Source organism: Arachis hypogaea, chromosome 14 (genome assembly GCF_003086295.3).
Source record: "Arachis hypogaea cultivar Tifrunner chromosome 14, arahy.Tifrunner.gnm2.J5K5, whole genome shotgun sequence".
NCBI lineage: Eukaryota > Viridiplantae > Streptophyta > Magnoliopsida > Fabales > Fabaceae > Arachis > Arachis hypogaea.
In genome coordinates this window covers 103,613,026-103,624,649 of record NC_092049.1, presented here as the reverse complement: position 1 = coordinate 103,624,649, position 11,624 = coordinate 103,613,026, and the positions used below count along the sequence as shown (strand labels likewise).

The 11,624-nt window shown below is 39.0% G+C and overlaps 1 non-coding gene across 1 annotated transcript; it reads left to right on the top strand.

Annotated features, from left to right (window-relative positions):
- The first annotated feature begins 5,724 nt into the window (after window positions 1-5,724).
- LOC112745684 (small nucleolar RNA R71) lies at window positions 5,725-5,828 on the top strand. The gene has a single exon (XR_003173599.1). It is a non-coding gene; the product is annotated as a small nucleolar RNA R71 (small nucleolar RNA).
- Window positions 5,829-11,624: the final 5,796 nt, after the last annotated feature.

The following is an 11,624-nucleotide window of genomic DNA, read 5'->3' as shown; positions in this document are numbered from 1 at the left end:
TTAACCTCCAGTTTAACCTTAAACTGGAGGTTAAACGCCAGAATGAAAGTCTCACCAAAGAAGCATTCCACGTTTAACCTCCAGTTTAACCTTAAACTGGAGGTTAAACGCCAGAATGAGAATGCCAATCAGGAAGCATTTCCACGTTTAACCTCCAGTTTAACCTTAAACTGGAGGTTAAACGCCAGAAATGGGAAGTGCACCAGGGAGCCATTTCCACGTTTAAGCTCCAGTTTGACCTTAAACTGGAGCTTAAACGTGTTCGACCAAGTTTTCTCCTCCAGGGTTGCTTTCTCCATTTCCACGTTTAAGCTCCAGTTTAACCTTAAACTGGAGCTTAAACGTGTTCGACACTTCCAGGGCTACCTTTCTCAGCTTCCACGTTTAAGCTCCAGTTTAACCTTAAACTGGAGCTTAAACGTGTTCGACCTCCAGGATGCCTTCTTCCATTTCCACGTTTAAGCTCCAGTTTAACCTTAAACTGGAGCTTAAACGTGTTCGACCTCCAGGGCTGCCTTTTCTATCTCCACGTTTAAGCTTCAGTTTAACCTTAAACTGAAGCTTAAACGTGTTCGACTAAGTTACCCTCCAGGGCTGCCTTCTTCCATTTCCACGTTTAAGCTTCAGTTTAACCTTAAACTGAAGCTTAAACGTGCTTCCACAAAAGGCATCACTGGAAGTGTCTGGCGTTTAAGCTGCAGTTTAAGCTTAAACTGCAACTTAAACGCCACTCTTGGAAAAGGTTTCTGGGCCAAAAATATTGCGGTTTAAGTTAGTATTTGAGCACAAACATTAACTTAAACTTACTCTGGTATGAAACCCAATTGAATATCATGGTTTATGGGATTGGGCCTGAAGGATTGATGAGTCTGAAATTTCAATTTATTGAGTCATGTGTCATTATTTGATTATCACTAAGTTGGCTCAATGGATGTTACAGAATTTGGATCAACAGCCTCATCAAGATTATGGATCATAAACCCAAGGCAAAAGGAAAGCAGGGAGAGGCCTCAAAGCCCAAGAAACACAACAGAAGCTCAATATAGAAAGTGTATAAATAGGATAGAATTTAAGTTAGGAAAGACTTTTACCTTTTCATTTAGCTAGTTTTCATTTCTTTGTAATTGAATTCAGAGCTATGACTCACTAAACCCCCTTTCATTGGGTTAGGGAGCTCTATTGTAATTCAATGAATCAATAATAGTTTATCTTCTTCTTCAATCTTTTCTCTTGAATTTTGTTAGAAAGCTTCTCGATCTAATTCCATTGGGTAGTTGTCTTGGGAAAGAAACTACCCATAATTGGAATCCTTCGGAACCTTGGGAAAGGAATGGAGGATTCATGCTAGAGAAGCTTTCTCACAGTGAATTGGATTGGGGTTTGGATGGATATTGTGACATGTAATCCTACCAAATTGTGGTTCATGAAACTGTGTGGTATAATCAGTGATCGAGCATCATCTCTTCTTATGAACATTTAAACCAAGGGATTGGGAATTTGTTTGTTTTTAGAGAGAATTGGTGAGCCAAGGGATTGGGATCCAATCATATAAGATTGCCAAGCAAAATTCAATGAACGCATTGGTTGAGGAAGAGATAAACATGTTTTGATTCGGAGATCTCAATATCTCCTATAACCCAATGAATTCCCCATTTCTGATTTCCATTTTCTCTTTACATTCTGCAACTCAATTCATGCAATCACCCCCATTCCCTTTTAATTTCAGCAATTTAGCTTCTGCTCTTTAATTCATGCAATTTAAGATTCCGCCATTTAAATTTCTTGTCATTTACGTTTCCCGCCAATTTTACATTCCGCAATTCTCATCTAAATCTTGATTCCGCTCAACTAGAACATACTTCTAATCCGAATTGCTCACTCAACCAATCCTTGTGGGATTCGACCTCACTCTATTGTGAGTTTTTACTTGACGATAACCGGTGCACTTGCCGGAAGGAATTTTGCCGATCGTGCAATTTCCTAAATCGTAGCATAACAAGTTTATGCGCATCACGTGGGTCATGCGGTTGTGTGACTTGATTTATGCGAATGGTGCGAGGGCAGCCATGCGTTCGTGCAACTCTCTGTTTCAAACCCATTTTGCCAAAAATTTGGGGTGACGCGATCGTGTGGTTGACGCGATTGTGTGAAACACGGTCGCGTGATGGGGCTGGTGCTTCCATCATCATTCCAGCCCAGCTCCATCATAACTTGCTGCCATACACCTCTTTTACGTCGATTTTTAGGGGCACGCGTTCGCGTGGGTGACGCGGACACGTGGGAGGCTCGTTTCCAAAATGACGCAGACGCGTCATTGACGCGGTCGCGTGAGTATGATTGTGCCTAAGGCACGCCTCTAGCCACGCTTTCGCATGACTTTCTGTTCAATTTTCTTTTCTTCAGAACGCACATATGACGCAGACGCGTCAGCGACGCTTACGCGTCGCGTGCGTTTTTTTTTTTTTATATATGCAGAATGCTAATGCAAACGTGAATGCAGGCTATATGCTGAGATTATGAGAAGAGTCATTAACACCATAAAAATAGAAATAAAGTGAAATAAATCTAAGACTGAAACAGAACGATCATACCATGGTGGGTTGTCTCCCACCTAGCACTTTGCTTTTACGTCCTTAAGTTGGACGCTCTTCAGGCTCATTCTGCTTCTATTGGTGGGTCTTCTAAGAGGAAAACCTCTAGTTCTTTGTTATTCTTCATCTTCTCACCATGATAAAGCTTCAGGCGATGTCCATTGACCTTTAAGAATTTGGAGCTAGAAGGATGACGCAGGTGGAAAACTCCGTATGGCTCTACCTTTTCTACTCTGTATGGACCTTCCAATCTTGATCTCAGTTTACCTGGCATAAGCCTCAGTCTGGAGTTATAAAGAAGAACTAACTCCCCTGGTCTGAATTCTCTCCTTTTTATGTGCTTGTCATGGACAGCCTTCATCTTTTCTTTGTATCTCCTGGAGTTGTCATATGCTTCTAGGCGAAGATTCTCCGGTTCTGCTAGTTGTAACTTTCTTTCGGCACCAGCTTTCTCAAGATTCATGTTGCACTCCCTCACATCCCAAAAATCCTTGTGTTCCACCTCTATTGGAAGGTGGCAAGCCTTTCCGTATATTAGGCGGAAGGGGCTCATCCCAATGGGTGTCTTGTATGCTGTTCTATATGCCCAGAGTGCATCTTATAGCCTGGCACTCCAGTCCTTCCTGTGAGGTTTTACTATCTTCTCCAGAATATGTTTTATTTCTCTGTTAGAGACTTCTGCTTGCCCATTGGTTTGGGGATGGTAAGCTGTTTCTACTTTGTGAATTATCCATGCCTCTTCAGTAATCCTGTTAGTCTCCTGTTACAAAAGTGAGTGCCTTGATCACTCACGATTGCTCGTGGTGATCCAAAGCAGCAAATAATATGATTTCTAACAAAGGAAACAGCAGTGTTAGCATCGTCATTACGGGTAGGAATTGCTTCCACCCATTTAGAAACATAATCTACAGCTAACAGTATATAAAAGTAACCATTAGAATTTGGAAATGGACCCATGAAGTCAATGCTCCGAACATCAAAAGTTTCACAGAAAAGCATAATCTGTTGAGACATCTTATCCCTCTTGGATATATTACCAAACCTTTGGCATGGGAACAAGATTTACAAAATTCAGCAGCGTCTTTAAAAAGGGTAGGCCACTAGAATCTACAGTCTAGAATTTTTCTAGCTGTTCTTTGAGGGCCAAAATGTCCTCCACTCTCAGATGAGTGGCAGGCCTCCAAAATGGACTGGAATTCTGATTGAGACACACACTGTCTAATTACCTGGTCAGCACCACACCTCCATAAATATGGATCATCCCATATAAAATATTTAGACTTGCTTTTCAGCTTGTCTCTTTGATGCTTAGTAAAATTTGGAAGAAAAGTGTGGCTAACTAGATAATTAGCTACAGGTGCATACCAAGGAACTACTTCAGATACTGCATGTAAGCTATCAAATGGGAAATTATCATTTATAGGAGTGGAATCATCCTTAATGTGCTCAAGGTGACTCAAGTGGTCTGCTACTAAATTCTGGTTACGACTCCTATCCTTAATTTCTAAATTAAATTCTTGCAGCAGCAGTATCCAACGTATTAGCCTTGGGTTGGACTCCTTTTTAGCTAATAGATATTTTAGAGCTGCATGGTCTGAGTACACTACTACCTTAGTACCAAGTAAATAGGCTCGAAATTTATCCAGAGCAAAAATAATAGCTAGAAGCTCTTTTTCAGTAGTAGTATAGTTAGATTAAGCAGCATCTAAAGTCTTAGATGCATAAGCAATTACAAAAGGATCCTTACCTTCGCGCTGAGCCAGCGCCGCTCCTACTGCATGGTTGGAAGCGTCACACATAATTTCAAATGGCTGGCTCCAGTCTAGTCCTCTTACAATTGGAGCTTGAGTCAGAGCGATTTTCAGCTTATCAAACGCCTGCATACAATCCTCACTGAACTCGAACTCAATATCTTTCTGCAGCAATCTGGATAAAGGCAATGCTACCTTACTGAAGTCCTTAATGAATCTCCTGTAAATACCTGCGTGGCCAAGGAACGAACAGACTTCCCTCACGGAGGAGGGGTAAGGCAAACTAGAAATAACATCCACCTTTGCTGGATCTACAGAAATACCAGTATTAGACACAACATGTCATAGTACAATTCCTTGTTTTACCATAAAGTGACATTTTTTAAAATTTAACACAAGGTTTGTACTAACACACCTGTCTAATACTCTAGATAAACTATCCAAGCAAAGTCTAAATGAATCACCATGTATGCTAAAATCATCCATAAAAACTTCCATACAGTTCTCAATAAGATCTGAAAAGATACTCATCATACATCTTTGGAAAGTAGCAGGTGCATTACACAAGCCAAAAGGCATTCTTTTATAAGCATACGTTCCAAAGGGACATGTAAAAGTAGTCTTCTCCTGATCTTCAGGAGCTATATAAATTTGAAAGTACCCTGTATAACCATCTAAAAAACAATAATGAGATTTACCTGACAGGCGATCAAGCATCTGATCAATGAATGGCAAGGGGTAATGATCCTTGCGAGTGGCTTGGTTGAGACGCCTATAGTCAATGCAAACTCTCCATGAATTCTGCATTCTACTTGTCAGGAGCTCTCCGTACTCATTCTTTATTGTTGTGACTCCAGACTTCTTGGGCACTACTTGTACTGGGCTGACCCATTCACTGTCTGAGATGGGGTAAATGATATCTGCTTCAAGTAGCCTGGTCACTTCCTTCTTGACAACTTCTAAGATGGTGGGATTCAATCTTCTTTGAGGCTGACGGATAGGCTTTGCTTTCTCTTCTAAGAATATTCTATGCTCACAAATTTAGGGACTGATGCCTACTATATCCGCCAAGCTTCATCCAATTGCTTTCTTATGTTTTCTTAGCACATTAAGCAGTTGCTCAACTTTTTGAGAGGTGAGTTCCTTTGCAATGATAACTGGAAACTTCTGATTATCCTCAAGGTAAGCATACTTGAGGTGTGGAGGAAGGGGTTTTAATTCTAATTTCTGCTCATAGCTAGGCTCTGGATTATTCGGGGCTGGTGATAAAGGTAAAGGCTCTGTACTTTTTCAGGGAACCATTACTAGCACCATCTAGTGTTGTCTTATCCTGGGGATTCATGCTTTGAGTGAAGTAGTTGATCAATACTTGTCTATCAATCATGTGATGGGGGCATGCGTCTAGTAGATTGTTGAAGCGCTCCCAGTATTCATAGAGGGTCTCAGATTCGCCTTGAATAATCATTGAAATCTCTTTCCTCAATCTATCAGTAACTTCCGCTGGAAAGTATTTTTCCAAAAATTTTCTTTTAAGCGTATCCCAGTTAGTAACAGTCGCTTCAGGTTGGGTGTAGTACCATTCCCTTGCTTTTCTCTCAAGAGAAAATGAGAAAGCGGTTAACAGAATATAAGTTTCATCTGCACCATGATGCCTAACAGTAGAATAGGCTGTCTGGAAATCCCTCAGGTGCTTAATAGGCTCTTGAGCAGGTATGCCATGAAACTTGGGGATCAAGTTGATTAGTGCAGTCTTCAGTTAAAAATCTGCAGCCAGATTTGGATGACGCACTTGATACAGTTGCAATGTAAAATTTGGGGCTCCAGCTTCCTAGAGAGTAATCCTCCTAGGTGCTGCCATATTACCTGCACGTGAATCAACTGAATCAGTAGTAAATGAGCTTGTCTCGCTCTCAGTTGGCGGTTCAGATTTGCCCTCAGATGAGACTGGTGAATCGATAACAATCACCTCACCACCCTCAGAGGCTAACCGACGTCGAGCTCGCCTAATACGTGAAAGAGTTCTTTCAATTTCAGGATCAAAAGCGGCTAAGCTCGGATCAGACAATGAACGCGTCATTCAATGAGAAAGACATATAGCTCATGGTAACAAAATAAAAATAAAATATGCGAATAAAATAAAATATATACACTAATTAATAATCTAGCACACTATTGCAACTCCCCGGCAACGGCGCCAAAAATTAATGGTGGCGGAAATCGACCAGTTAAGAAATTTAATAAATAAATTGCATTGCAAGTACAGTTCTTAACCAACTAAGATCCGCCTTCTCAATTTAAAAGGGATTGTCACAAAAATTAAAATTAAAATTACTGGGAGTATGAGTCCCAGTTGTCTCCCAACGAGTTGCAAGAAAGAGTGCTAATTTATTAATTAGAAATTTTCCAGAAGGTTTGAATTTGATAATGAGTAATTAAAATAATTGTAAATTAAAGCAATAAAACTAAGAATTATTATTAATATAAAAAGCCTTGACTGGGGAGTTGATTAATCGGAAGTTCTATCCTTGTTGGAATCTTCCCAAGTGTAATGTAAAGTGGTTGTTGTTTTCACTTAGTTAACCCTTACTGAGTAAAGGAAAGTCAAGTGATTGAACTGATTCTTATCCACAGATCCTAGTCCTTTCCCTTGGGAAGGTCTAGCGTTAGTAGATATAGAATTAGCCAACAAAGTTCAAATTAACTAAGTACTTGAGCATTCCAACTCAAGTATCACCTCTTAATCAACCCCATGTCAAGTAGAAAATCTACTCCATTGACATGGAATTAATATTCATAAAAATATAAGAAGACATAATAAATTGAATAAAATAAAATAGAAAATTAAAATTAATTAAAATTAAAAGTAATTATATATATTAATAAATTCAAAATGCAACATACTTATTTGAATAGGGTCAATGAGCAATGAATAAAAGTAAAGGAATAAGGAAACAAACTAAAGTGATGTCTTCACGGAGGTAATGATTCTTCAGCATCCAAAAATCCAAAGCAAAAGCATAAACTACTTATGTAAAGCTAATCTAGATTCAGATCTAAAACTAAGAGTAATCCTAATCTCGATGTATCTGAATGTGTGTGGATGCGTGTTGAGTTTCTACATGTTCCCTAGCTTTAGTCTGTGTTTCTGGACCAAAAACTGGGTCAAAATGTGGCCCGAAATCACCCCCAGCGTATTTTGTTATTTTTGCAGATCGCGCAGGTCACGCGTATGCGTCGTCTACACGTTCGCGTCATTCAGCGATTTTCCTTGTTACGCGTTTGCGTTGTCCACGCGTTCGCATCATTCGTGCAGACTTCAATCCACACGTTTGCGTCAGGCACGCGTTCGCGTCACTGCGATTTCTTCTTTTCGTGCGCTCGCATGAGCCATGCGCTCGCGTCATTGTTCGCTGGTTATCTCCTTGGTTTCTTGTGTTCCTTCCATTTTTGCAAGCTTTCTCTCCATTCTCTAAGCCATTCCTACCCTATGAAGCCTGAAACACTTAACACACGGATCACGGTATCGAATGGGATAAAGGAGAGTTAAAATGTATAATTACAAGATCTTTAGGAAGCAAGTTTTTAACCATGGAACAATTTTGGGAGGGAATTGTAATATCATGCTAATTATTTGAATAAGTGGGTAAAGACTTGACAAAACCACTCAATTAAACACAATATAAATCATAAAATAATGGTTTATCAAGGAATACAAAGGCAACTATGATTTTGTTGATCCCAATGCAGATGAGGATCAAGCAGACTGCACCATTGAGTTAGACGTAGAGGACATGGCTAATGTACTAGCAAGTGAGCATCCATTCGGAGAGCCATCTTTTATGCGCACTTTGGATCTCGATGCCATGAATGTACCAGAGTTTCCAGAGTATGCCAATGAAGGTTGTAGTTGCAAGCACCATATTTTAATTAGTAAGTTAAATATTTAATTTGTAGATTAAGATCTTGCACTATGTAAATATATTTTGTGGTGTTGTTGTAGATCCACCTATGGTTGCAGATGGTGAGTTGGTCATGGAAATGGAATTTAATTCTAGAGAGGTTGTGATAAAGGTAGTAAGAGTTTATACCATTCACAGAGGTGTTGATTATCGGATTTATGAGTCTGAATCGACGATATTTTATGCAAAATGTGTACAATATATGGGGTAAGTTATGATTAGCTTATCAGGGTTAGGATGATGCGAAGCAAGTATTGTTGGAAAGTTAGAGGATACAATGATATCCATACCTGTACTATAGCTATTATTTCTCATGGTCATTTGAACTTGGACTCAAACACGATTGCAGAAGCGATTAAGCCATTGGTAGAGGCCGGTCCATCTATAAAGGTGCGATTTGTGATTACAGATGTCCAATCAAAGTTCAACTATACACTTATCTACCATAAAGAATGGTTGGCTATGCAGAAGGCAGTGGAAAAAATTGTTAGTGGTTGGGAAGCCTCTTAAGAAGCATTGCTCACATGGTTTGAATCAACGGTTAAAAGAGAACCAACAGCAGCTGTCGAGTATGAACCGTTACCTTGCTATCGCGAGGATGAGTTGGCTTAGGATGTCAGGACTTTAAATTGAGTTTTCTGGAGTTTCTATCCATGCATTAGAGAATTCTTCCCAACACTACAAGCCGATTGTACAGGTAGATGGCACACACTTGTAGGAAGAAATCAATCGATTTTTTCACGTTATAGAGGCAATTTTTAGCAAATAGTGAATTCATTAAACTTTCTATGATACAAACATAAAGTTTTTTTTTTATTTTTAATCAAGGGTAAATAAATAAAAAAGAATTAATTTAATTTGAATGTATTCCTCTATCCGTAGAGTACATCGAATGTACTTAAATGACTCTAACAGAGTTTCTGTTATTCATATTAACAGCTACTCTAGGAGGAATATTTGTCCTTGCAAGGCTAAATACTCCTGGGTTACGATAGTAAAGTAGTACCATGAGGGAAGGGTGAAAAGAACCCCTATCAGGGAGTAAAATAGAACATGAAACCGTAAGCTCCCAAGTAGTGGGAGGAGCTCAGCTTGGGGATCTAACCGCGTGCCTATTGAAAAATGAGTCGGTTTAGGGTTTAGAAAAATAGAATAAAATTCTATATATAATAAGAAAATATAAAGGAGCGTTATTGGTTGCAATTTTCCAGGATGGCAACAACAATGTTGTACCTATTGCCTTTGCCCTTGTCGAGGGTGAGACATCAGATGCATGGTTCTTTTTTCTTCGTTATTTGCAGACATATGTGGTGACGAGGGATGGAGCGAGACTTATCTCTGATCGCCACGAGTCTATTAGTTCACTTATTTCTCATTTATAATGGAGCATGGGAGCCGCCAAGGGCCATACACATATTTTGCATTAGGCACATAGCATCTAACGTCTTGAGAAAGTTCAAGGCATCATTCATGAAAAATTTTGTAGTGAACACTGGTAATTAACAAAGTGCGCTATTTAATATTATATGCATAAATGTGAATCTGTTTCCAGAGGGTGTAATTAATGGATGTCTTCTTTGTATCTTTTTTTAGGCTATTCTAAGACAGTGGATGAATACAAAATGCGACCAGCGGCTGCGTGCTCGGGGTGAGGCTTACACTTGATGGCTGGATCGGATTCCCTGTAAGCAACGCTCTTTGGCGTACAATGGTGGACATCGATGGGCTCATATGACGACGAATCTAGTAGAATGTATCAACGGGATGTTAAAGGGCGCTCGCAATTTTCTTATGACAACACTTGTAAAGGTGATATTTTACAAACTGAATGAGCTATTCACAAGGAAGAGGGTTGAAGTTGAGTCTCGCATTAGATTTAGACATGTATTCTCCAAAGTAGTGACTGAAAAGATTAAGGCAAATCTAATCGCGGCGAGAAACATTATGGTTAGCTGCTTTGATAGGAAGAATGAGGTATTTGAGGTGCGAGAGATGTCTAGTGATGTTGAGTTTGAGGTGGACTTATGTCGTAGGCACTATGACTGTGGTGATTTTCAAGTAGATCGGTTTTCCTGTCAATATGTTTTTGCTTGTTGTGCAAACTAACGCCTTGAGTAGCAAGTGTATGTACACAAGGTGTATTGGATGGATGAGATCTAAAAGGTGTACAGAGTTAGGTTTAGGCCGTTAGGCAACCTAACAACATGACCCCTCTATGGAGGACCAAAGATGATACCTAATCCGACACTTAAGAGAGTTACTGAAGGTTATCCCAAACAAACTCGTTTCTTGAATGAGATGGATATGCAATCAATGTGAGGTCCACGATGTTGTAGGCTTGGTAGAAGCGAGAGTCACAATCGTAGTAGATGCCCCTATGGTGCCGGACCTAGTTCACGCGACGTAGCTCTACCGTCATAGTACATTTTATGAAAGACTCAGTTTGTAAGTTAAATAAAAAAATAGACATAATTTTTTTTGTAGTGATCGTTATTAAATAAATAAAGATAAAGTATGTTTCTTGCATTAATGAGTACAATCATCTCTTGTACAAATTAGTACAATAATCTCTTGCATTAATATATACAAACGACAACATGAAACTCGAAAACAATTCAATACTCATACTTGCTAATTTTTTTCTTAACTGTGTTCACCACTTATTTATATTTGTAAGACATAGCCTTCTTAATTGCTGATGGGGCATATCTGTTTCACCTTTGATAAGGTGGATCCACTATCAAATTATAGCCTTGGTCCCATTTTTTGTTTGTTGATGAACCACTCGCACCTGTCAATGAATACACCATATTTTTATATACTGCATCATAATAAATGTAATACCAATTTCAACTACTTACGAGCATTTTAACCATGCTAACATCAGATTCAAGGTCAAATGTAACATAATTATACACAAACAATAAACATCATGCTATATACAAAATAGAAACAAGACTGTTTCCATTGTAGTAAAAGATGCAACATAATTCTATGATAATTAAATTAGAAAAATAGACAAAAGTACACCTGAATTTTCACACGGTGGACAGATGTACTCCTTAATTTTTTAATGAGTCATTTGCACACACGAATATAAAATTTCATTGTCAATTATACCCTTCCATGACCTGAGTAATTTTTCCAGCAGTGGTGGAGGCCAGGTGGCACGGTATTGTTTGATGTGGCCAATTTGGGGTGACATAGTGGAAAATAAAAATATTACATTCTGAAATTTGTTGAAATATTTATAAGAAAATGGCATAATGGTACCACTATTCATCCTTTTCCTTCTACAATTCCTTTGAACCCTAACACAGGTG